Source organism: Amborella trichopoda, chromosome 5, assembly GCF_054954075.1.
Source record: "Amborella trichopoda isolate Santa Cruz 75 chromosome 5, AtrichopodaSantaCruz75HAP2 v2.0, whole genome shotgun sequence".
NCBI classification, from domain to species: Eukaryota; Viridiplantae; Streptophyta; class Magnoliopsida; order Amborellales; family Amborellaceae; genus Amborella; species Amborella trichopoda.
Genome location: NC_142340.1, coordinates 9,754,669 through 9,764,237, shown reverse-complemented (window position 1 = coordinate 9,764,237; position 9,569 = coordinate 9,754,669).

Here is a 9,569-nt window from a genome sequence, read left to right as displayed (position 1 = left end):
AAGAGTAATATTACTTCTATGATAAAGTTTACATGTGCACTCCACTCGCGGGTCTAGTTGAACCAAGGATGTAATTGTTGAACCCTTTATTAATTCTAATTAAGTGGCTGTTAACTTCAAGAATAGGGGTTCTTGATCTATTTTGAATTTTGTTAATCTTGTCAAAACCATCGCGGTTGAAGCAAAAAAGAAAAAAAAAGAGGCATAAAAAGCACCATAGGGCATGCAAGCTGTGAAGAAAACTGCAGTGCACTAGTGCGCAAAGAAAATATAGTGTGTGCTAGCTATGAAGAAAACTTTGAAGAAAGCGTGATAGCTCACTGGTCTCGCTAGCTCCATGGCTTTGAAAATATATCAGGACTCAAGTGACTCACCAAAGCGACGACACATTGAAAGCACTTTCAAGTGTCAGTAGCGGGACGTTTTGTCAACCGAGGAAGGTTTGTGGTGACAACACCTAGAGATATCAGAAGTGAGAAAGCTGACATGAGTAATGTTATTTATTGGAACAATTTAAAAGATTGGAAAAGTTTATATAAGGTTGCAACCTTAAAATGTAGAATTACAAATGCATCTCAAAAATCCATTGGAAAATGTTGTTTTAATGTTGAAGAACCTTATAATTAATTATCTCAACATCAAGATGTATGAATGTGAAAAAAAAAAAAAAAGGTTTTGACTCCTAGAAATAGTGCATCTTGCAACACATTATCTAGACCGTCCATTTTCAAGATTTTCATATGTTTATAGATCTACTTGATTTTAACTATTCTTAGAGTTTAAAATTTTATAGTTGGATGCGAAAATAGATTTTGAGATAATCTTAAGAATTTTTTACACCAAAATTACATGTTATGATCAAATTTGGAGGTGCACCTTAATTGGATTGTTTAAGGTTGCAACCTTATAGAAACCACACCCTTCAAAGACCGTGTTGTTTGTGCTCACTAGGGCTTCTTTTGAAATTTGATAGCATGCCTTGCATCCATCTTGTGTTAATTGTTTTGTTTTGTTTTGTGAAAACTCTCAACAGCCTGTCCAATAGCTCCCTTCTAAGGATAATATATCTTTCCTACATCTTGAGAAAATTCTTAATCATGTTTGAAAGCTAATGCAGATTATCAAATGTTTGAAGGAACTAGCTCGCATCACTTGGGCTAATGCACAATGGTCATATTAAGAGATCAAGTAGAAATTTTTTTTTGAAAATTTTAATCTAACTGAAGATAATTTTTTCATTTGATTAATTTTAGTTAGTGTGGTTTGCATAAGGTTGCAAACTTGCAATATTAAACAATCCAATTAGGGCGCACTTCTGAATTTTATTATAAATGTAATTTTGATATCAAAAAAATTCTTAGGATGGCTTGAGAGTCTATTTTCATCTCTAATTATAAAATTTTAAACTCTAAAAATGGTTCAAGTAGATCCATAGACACATGAAAATCTTGAAAATAGATGGTCTAAATAATGTGTTGCAAGATACACTATTCCGTGGGCTTGAAATCGTTTTTTCTTTTCATATTCATACATCTTAATGTCGAAGTGATCAATTAGAGGGTTTTCCAACATCCAAACAACCTTTTATGATGGATTTTTGAGGTGCACCTTTAATTCTACATTTTAAGGTGGTAGCCTTGATTTTTTTTTTCTTTTATTTTTTTACTTTTTAAATTCTGTCAAATATTTTAACATTTTTGTTAACTTACTTTTTGGGTAAGAGTAAGGAGCATGTAAAAGCTCCAAGTCATTTTTTTTTATACTGGCTCTATTTCTTCTCCATATTAGATTGCTTTTTCAAATTTGGGATTAAGATAAAACTTAAAAGAGTTTTTCAGCAAGAAATGACATGATTATTTTTGGCATCTTGATCATTGGATTAGGATAAAGAATTTAGAGAGAGCCAGAGTGAGAGATTCTAGAAAATTTTAAAAGAAAAATAAAAGTGGTGATAAATATGGAAGATACATGGCTAGGATTTTCTTTTGATATGTGGCTGGCTTGATGAGCATAATTGAATGTGGTAATTTTTACCTTTTTTCATTTAGAGTGATGGAAACAATCTTGTCACTTGTGAAGCGATATAAAGATAAGAGTTATTTAATCATACATAGTGATATCACTATGTGTTTTCTTATTTTAGAAAAAGTATAGAATGAGACCATTTACTTTTGGTACAATGTGAAACATTAATCTTGACCATTGGATGTAAAATTGGGTGGCTGCAATTATTATATTATCCAAGCTCAAACTTCAAAAGAAATTTTTTCCAACTTTATGATACATCCAAGCTATTAAACTTCACATCAGATGGTTGTAAGTAATTGTGACCACCTTCTATCAAAAGTAAATGGTATCATGGTATACAATCCCTTATATATAAAACAAAATACATACCGTTTTCCGAAAGTTTTCCTACTTCCATGGTAGTACACGATCCATATAACAAAATATATAATGTGTCCCATAATTTTTCCTACTTACGGGGGAGTACATGATCCACCCATTCCCTAGGGCAAAACTTACACGTGAGGAATATTTTGTCGATCTCAAATTTTGGGTAAGATTGCATTGGAGCCATCAAATTTTTAGAGGGAATGTGAAGTGAGCACTTTGCCCGAGGGAACAAATGTATGGTATGCTCTCAAGGGAGCATAATACACACGCTCCTAATGTTTTCTTATAAGTAACAACTATACAAATTTGTCAACCCCTATCGACCCTTTATCCTGAAGTGCAAAGCACCTTGAACGATTGTCGACACTACCACCCATGCTAGTATCCATATAACACGGGTGCTAGCTTAGAATGTGTTTTCTTTGCAAAGCTCGCACTACCCATCCCTTGGGAAAGCATGAGCTCTAATATCATCTCAACTCATTTTGTGATGATCTAGCACAAAACTTATTGGGAAATTAGCTACTCGGCTGCACTCCTTGTATTTTCAGTCTTCAAATCGGATACAAGAATCGAAACTAGCAAACAGTGGATGAAATCAAGGCTTTAGATGAAAGAAAGACCTATGTGATCATTTATCGGGAAATGCATTTTTTTTTTTTTTTCACCCCTTTCTTTTGGCAGCAGATCACTTACATGTGGTCTTTATTATAATAAGATAAATTTCAAAATAAAATCAACATAACAATAAAACCAAGATCATAATAACTTGATGTTATTGAAACAACTATGCACTATGCTTGAGAATAAAAGATAAGATTGCAAGAAACAAAAGGAAGAGTGCTAGAGATTACCTCAGCCGGATTTATTACACCCCACACCGAGTCACCACCATCCGATGGCGTAGGATCAACGGTCTAGTTTCATTCTCGAACCGAGAAAGAAAATTTCGACGAAGCCACACCAACGGAACATGAACCCCTTTGATCACAAACTCAAACCCTAGGTGTATTCTCTTAGCAACCTAGTTTGAGAGAGATGGATTCTCTTTTTGCTAAACCTTAAAACCCTCAGCCATAAATCCATATTTGAGAGATATGAGAAAGAAGAACTCCATAACCTAAACGCTTAGGTTCTTTCACAATATGGAAAATAGAGATCAAACATGAGAGAGAGAAACTTTATTAAAAGAGAGATAGAAAGATAAGATGTAGAGATTTTGAATAGAGACAATCCCTTTTTATATGCTTGAACAAGGTTCTTAGGGTTTTCCTTGGCTTGCCTCTTCTTGTGAGATTAAACATAGACTGTTGATCAAGAGTGACTTGTTGGGTGAGAGATATGAGCCATTTGTTCCATAGATGAGCCATCAACATTATGGAAAGTGCATGGACCATTATCCCCTTTTTCTTAACCATTTTCCCATCAACGAAAATTAGATAAATTAAATCTAATTAAAATATTATACATTCCATAATTTTTCACAAAATATTCCAAATATATATCAAGTCAATATATACTTTCAATATTTGGTCAATATATGGTCAAAATATTATATATCTTATTTGACTCCATGCCATAACATAATATTACCAAAACATGAAATAACTTAAACTCCAAGAAAGAATCCAATGGGTGAGGCGTGCCACCCATGTGTGGCACATGTGGGCCCCACCCACTTGACACATGGTGGGCCCATGTGCACTATGAGCCCCTTTATAATATTTTATATAATTTTAAATTATCAAACAAAAAAATCTAAAATATTATTTAAATTTTATAATTTTGTAAAATCAATATCTTCATTTTTATAAGTCCAAAAAATTATAAATAAAATATCAAATGACTCATAAAAATTAAAATAATAATTCTAAAATAATTTATATAATAAAACAAACATAATTAAAGTAACTTGATGGGAATGGATCCATATGGTTAAGGAATTTAATCTGCAATCATGGGGCACTCCATCTTCAACTGTAGACTGCAGACCATACTTGCCTTATCGAACCGACCTAGTGTTTTCCATGACCCACAATACAAGCAGGGGCTCATTAGCGGGTCACCAAAGTTTGACGGATGAGCCAAAGGGTCGCAATCCTAGTCTGTGGATTACAAGTCCTCCCCTAGAGACAAGTCAAGGTCACCAAGACCTTATGCGACCACAACTCTATGACGCATAGGAGTATCTCTTGCTCATGCATACGCTTCACCTTAAAAGTTGGATTTCCGACTTTCCCGAACAATCTATCGATATGCATGCCGTGTGATGGTACATGGATGAGGTTTTGACCCCTGTCTCTGTAGGCTACCATCACACACAGGGGTCACACAGTCCCTCGGCTCACTCATCTGGGCATGATCTCGAACCTCATCAAGGCTTAACCCATAAACCCTCATCGGTTTGTTCTTCATGCCCCAGTAATATGGGTTTTTCCTAACTGACTGATCAAGATCGTTAAGCACATATTGATATCAACAAACCATCGTTTGCTTAGTATGGAGGGACCATACTTCCACTGAGTTCATGTTTCACTATATCATTTCATTTTACAAGCACTCAAAAGGCCTTTAAAGGCCACATAAACCCAACATCTCCCACTTGACCTTTGAATGCCTTACATTTTCTGTTTCTCCTTTTCTCTTATTCTCATCTCTCTTCCAATTACAATATCTCTCAAGCATTTTTATATATTCTCTCAATATATTAATCATGGCTTTCACCATCAATCCTTTCACAAAAGGATTTATAGAGGCAACACATTTTTCTTTTTGCTGCTCGAATCTCATCCAAAAAATGATCGTAGCTCATCTTTCACATCTCATCACGAATCATGGACATGTTGTCGTAAAAGACCATCATGTACCCTCATCGCATAGGGTCGTATGTTCATGGGCTCAAAATAGTTTTTCAAATAAGTTGCTCCCTTTTGCAACCATACAACCAGCACCAAACATTTGGGTTTTATGGGTGAACAACATTATAGTTTGTTGTTCCATTTGGCATGTCAAATACTAGCAGGTGCTCCCACAGGAATATTTAGTTTATCTAGATCTCGATCTTTCTCAATCTCATATCATTCCTCAGGTGACAAAAACATGGTTTTATATGCTTGGAGTTCTTATGGAATCGTGGCTCCTTTGACACGCATATCGTCACCGTGCTGTCGTAGAAAATTTTTACTGCCTCACAACGCATGAGGTGAAAGTCAAGTCAATTAAGAAATTTCTCAATCCATACGGCCTCCTTGATCACCAAACAGCACGCCATGTACTCTGCCTTCAAGGTGGACAACTTCGTCACATCCTGTTTCTTTGATTTTCAATAAACTGCACCCCCTCCAAGCATGAATACATATCCAGATGTGGACTTCGGATCATCTGAATCTGTGAGATAGCTTGCACTTGTATATTTGAATATCCAAGCAGCTAAAAAAACATGGGACTGTAGCAGCTCTCACTCAATTATTGCACATACAACATATACATTCTCAACATTCTTATGCATGGATCATGAGGTAGCATATCAAGTCTCATGCAATATGTAATTCAATACCCATTGGTTTCACAATATGCACAAACCCTCTTGAACCACAAAGGCTAACCACACTAGACATCTTAGTAGTAAATTCATACAAACTAAGTTACCTAATCAACACGATATGTGTTAGAGAAGCCCAACATGATGGCATCCCTACAACATTCCCTATGGTTCAAAGTCTTAGGTAATCGAGGATTCTAAATAACCAGAAACATGGGTCAAGGCATATAGGTATTTAAAAAAAAATAGTGCATGATAGATTTTCTCCCACTTTTATAAATATCTTCAAGACAAAATGTTTTTCTTTTTAATAAAAAAAAAAGGAAAAAAGAAAATTGACTTGGGATATATATATGCATTCGCAAGCAATAGTTATATAATAGTATGACAGTTTAAAATGATTGTCATAAAAACTTAATGGACCTTGCAAGACTATGTGGTTTTCTCAAAACCATATTCATATACTTAGGCTTTTCTCAAATCATCCAATTTAAAATACATGTTTAACCTTCATAAATCATTTTACCGCATTCACCTTTAATTTTCTACCAAGTCAAGTTCATGGCCACAAAAACAAATCATATATACCATCTTATAATTTTATCCAAAATAAAGCACGATTAAATAATGTCTATTAAAGCCTTGATAAAATACTTCATTTTTTGCAATTATGGAGAATTTACCAAGAGATCATCATCACATGCAACACATCATATTATAGACATTATTGAGATGATGGTCACCAAGACCAAGTTTCATCATAATACTCCCTTTGTGCTTACATATTTGAATGAGTCACACCCATCTCTCGTGTTTCATCCTTAGAGCTCAAAGCCCTTGATCAAATCACATCTCCATGTGTATCACTACCTAAAGTAGTTTATACTCAAGCACAAGTAGGCACAAAAACACAATGTATTCAAAAGCAGCACTTCCAAATTTGTTAGCACTTATCACTTAATGTCCATACACTCCATACATATTCATAAAATAATTAGCCAAAATATAATCAAAGCACAGTAAACAAACTTATTGAATCATCTTTCCCTATATGACCATTTCCTATATGACCTTACCATATAATGTGGGATATATTTCATACATCAAAATCATATAGTATGGTACCTGGATTTTTTTGATTTATCGCTTTTACTTGTTTGACAAGCTTTTGTGATATTGGAAGTACACGCAACTGATGGAGAATATATTGGTCATTGGTTTTACATGTCACGAAGTGTTCATCTATTCGGCACTTGGATTCTCCTGTCTTACCCTATGAAGAAAATATATTCTTCATCCTATTATTTCAAATATCACAATTTCGATTCTCCCACTGATCTTTAGTGTTTCTATGCTACCATCAAGTCTCTCTGTATATCCCTTCATTTCAAAGAAACCAAGATGTATTTATAGGTATTGTATTTCTTCTTCTTTCTGTTATTCCCAGATCAAATACTCTTCACATAGAGTGTCATGTCTTGTCAACTCTGTATTACCTCTCTCTGAAGTTTTAATATAATAAATCATACTCATAGCACACTATAAAACCTTTTTAAGTGAGTCATAAAAAAGGTCTACATAATGAAGAATTCAAAGATGTGTCTTAACATGCCACATCTTTTTAATTTACTGTAGAATAGAACTTGAACATCCCATGATAAAAATATGATAACTCTCAACTCATAAAGAGTTAATCTTCAAAACCTTTTGACTATTGAAATAGACTAAAAAAAATATTAAATAGTATTCAGTTCCATATCAAAATCTGTCACACCCAAGAATTTACAATACAGATATTCCTGAGATGTGACAGTCAAAACATATATACATCTCTTGATAGGACAAATTTACAGTTGCGAGATCTTACAAAGTAACAAAAGAAAGCTAGCACAACAACAATATCTTCTAAGGTTGATCTTGACGAGCACTCAAAATGAAACCGCAGTTATCTTGAAAAAATGTTGACCATAGTTTGATGAGTTTGGCTACTCAGTAAGTGATCATCATAATCCTAAAAATAATCATGGTTAAAAGATATCAATATTTTCAAAAAGGAGATCTATTAACAGAAATGCATCAACAGTTTCACTTTCAATAAATGCATAATTAAGTATAATCCGAATAATTGAAATGCATATAACATTTTAACGGCAGTGCATAATTCAAAGGATTTCACTAAATACCCTACTGGCGTCCCAAGTAGGTCACCTATATACCCCATCAATGTCTTGATGGGTCCACTTAATCCCTATCGGCATCCCAGATAGGTCCACTTAATCCCTGCAGGTCCACTTAGGCGTATCGGATGAGTCCACTTAATCCCTACCGGGGTACCGGATAGGTCCACTTATACCTCACCGGCGAACCGGATGAGTCCACTTGTCTACTTAAAGTATTTCTAAATCTCTTTAAACATTCGAAAGCAGCAATATCATGTACTCAACATATTACTGAAATTATCAATATGAATTTCACTGAAACCATTAATAACAATCACTTTCAATAACATTTAAAAAATAACCAGTCAAGTATTTTGGGCTCAAATTTAGAAAGGTAGCAGTTCGTAAAGACATCTAGCATAATTGCCAATCTAATATGTATAGAAAAACTCTTATAGAAATTCAAGAATACGGAATCATCAATATTTATGGGATGTCAATTCGCAAATAAATATTTGACAGACAATGCTATAATCAATTACAAAAATATCAATTTTCAGATAATAAGGCAGTCATTTGTACATGAAATTTACAATGTCTAAATATTAAAAAACAGTAGAAAGAAATCTCACAATTTTACTAAAAGCAGAAATATCACATTTATTTCTAATAATTTTATAGTATCTAAAATTTTCTAACAATAGACAAGAAAAATAAATATATTTATTTTTAAGAATTTACAGCATTTAGAATTTCTAACATAGATAAAATATCACAATTTTTTTAAAAAGATTATTTTTCAAATTAATGAGGTAGCTTGCGCATAAAATTTATCGCGCCTAAAATTCATGATAATAAGCAGAAATAATTATTTTATTTCATTTTTAAAAAGAACGTATTATTTTTTAAGATAATGAAGTCACTTACTTTAACTCCAAAACTGGAGAAGCATCAGTTCCATCCCACACAAAAACATCGGTACTTTCTTCAGAGACTCGATGTGAGTGAAGGATCTTTTTTAGAGAAAAAAAGCATATAAAATCAACTTAACAGGGATTGTGATTTACAAGAGCAAATGAAAGTTGTGTATGCAAAAGTTATTTTGCATACTAAATCGACAACCTCCTTCTTTTTCACATCCCCAATCTTCTTTAAAGGAAGCACACAAGTATCATTACCTAAACATAAACTAAACAATAACCACGCTAGAGAGAGAGAGAGAAAAACCCGTTGATGGGGTTTTTGTTTACGAGAGAGAGAAAAAACCTGCTAATGCTTTAAGAGAAAGAGAGAGAGAGAGAGAAAGACAAATAAAAAGGAAACACCTCAATGCAAGGTGTTGTACCAGGAGTTTAACATAAAGTTTTAAGATGGTGGACCTAAGGTCCACCCAAATAAAGTTAAACCCTCAAGTATATTAACAATAATATCGTTTTATATATTGTTAATATAAAAAAAAATAGCAATATCTT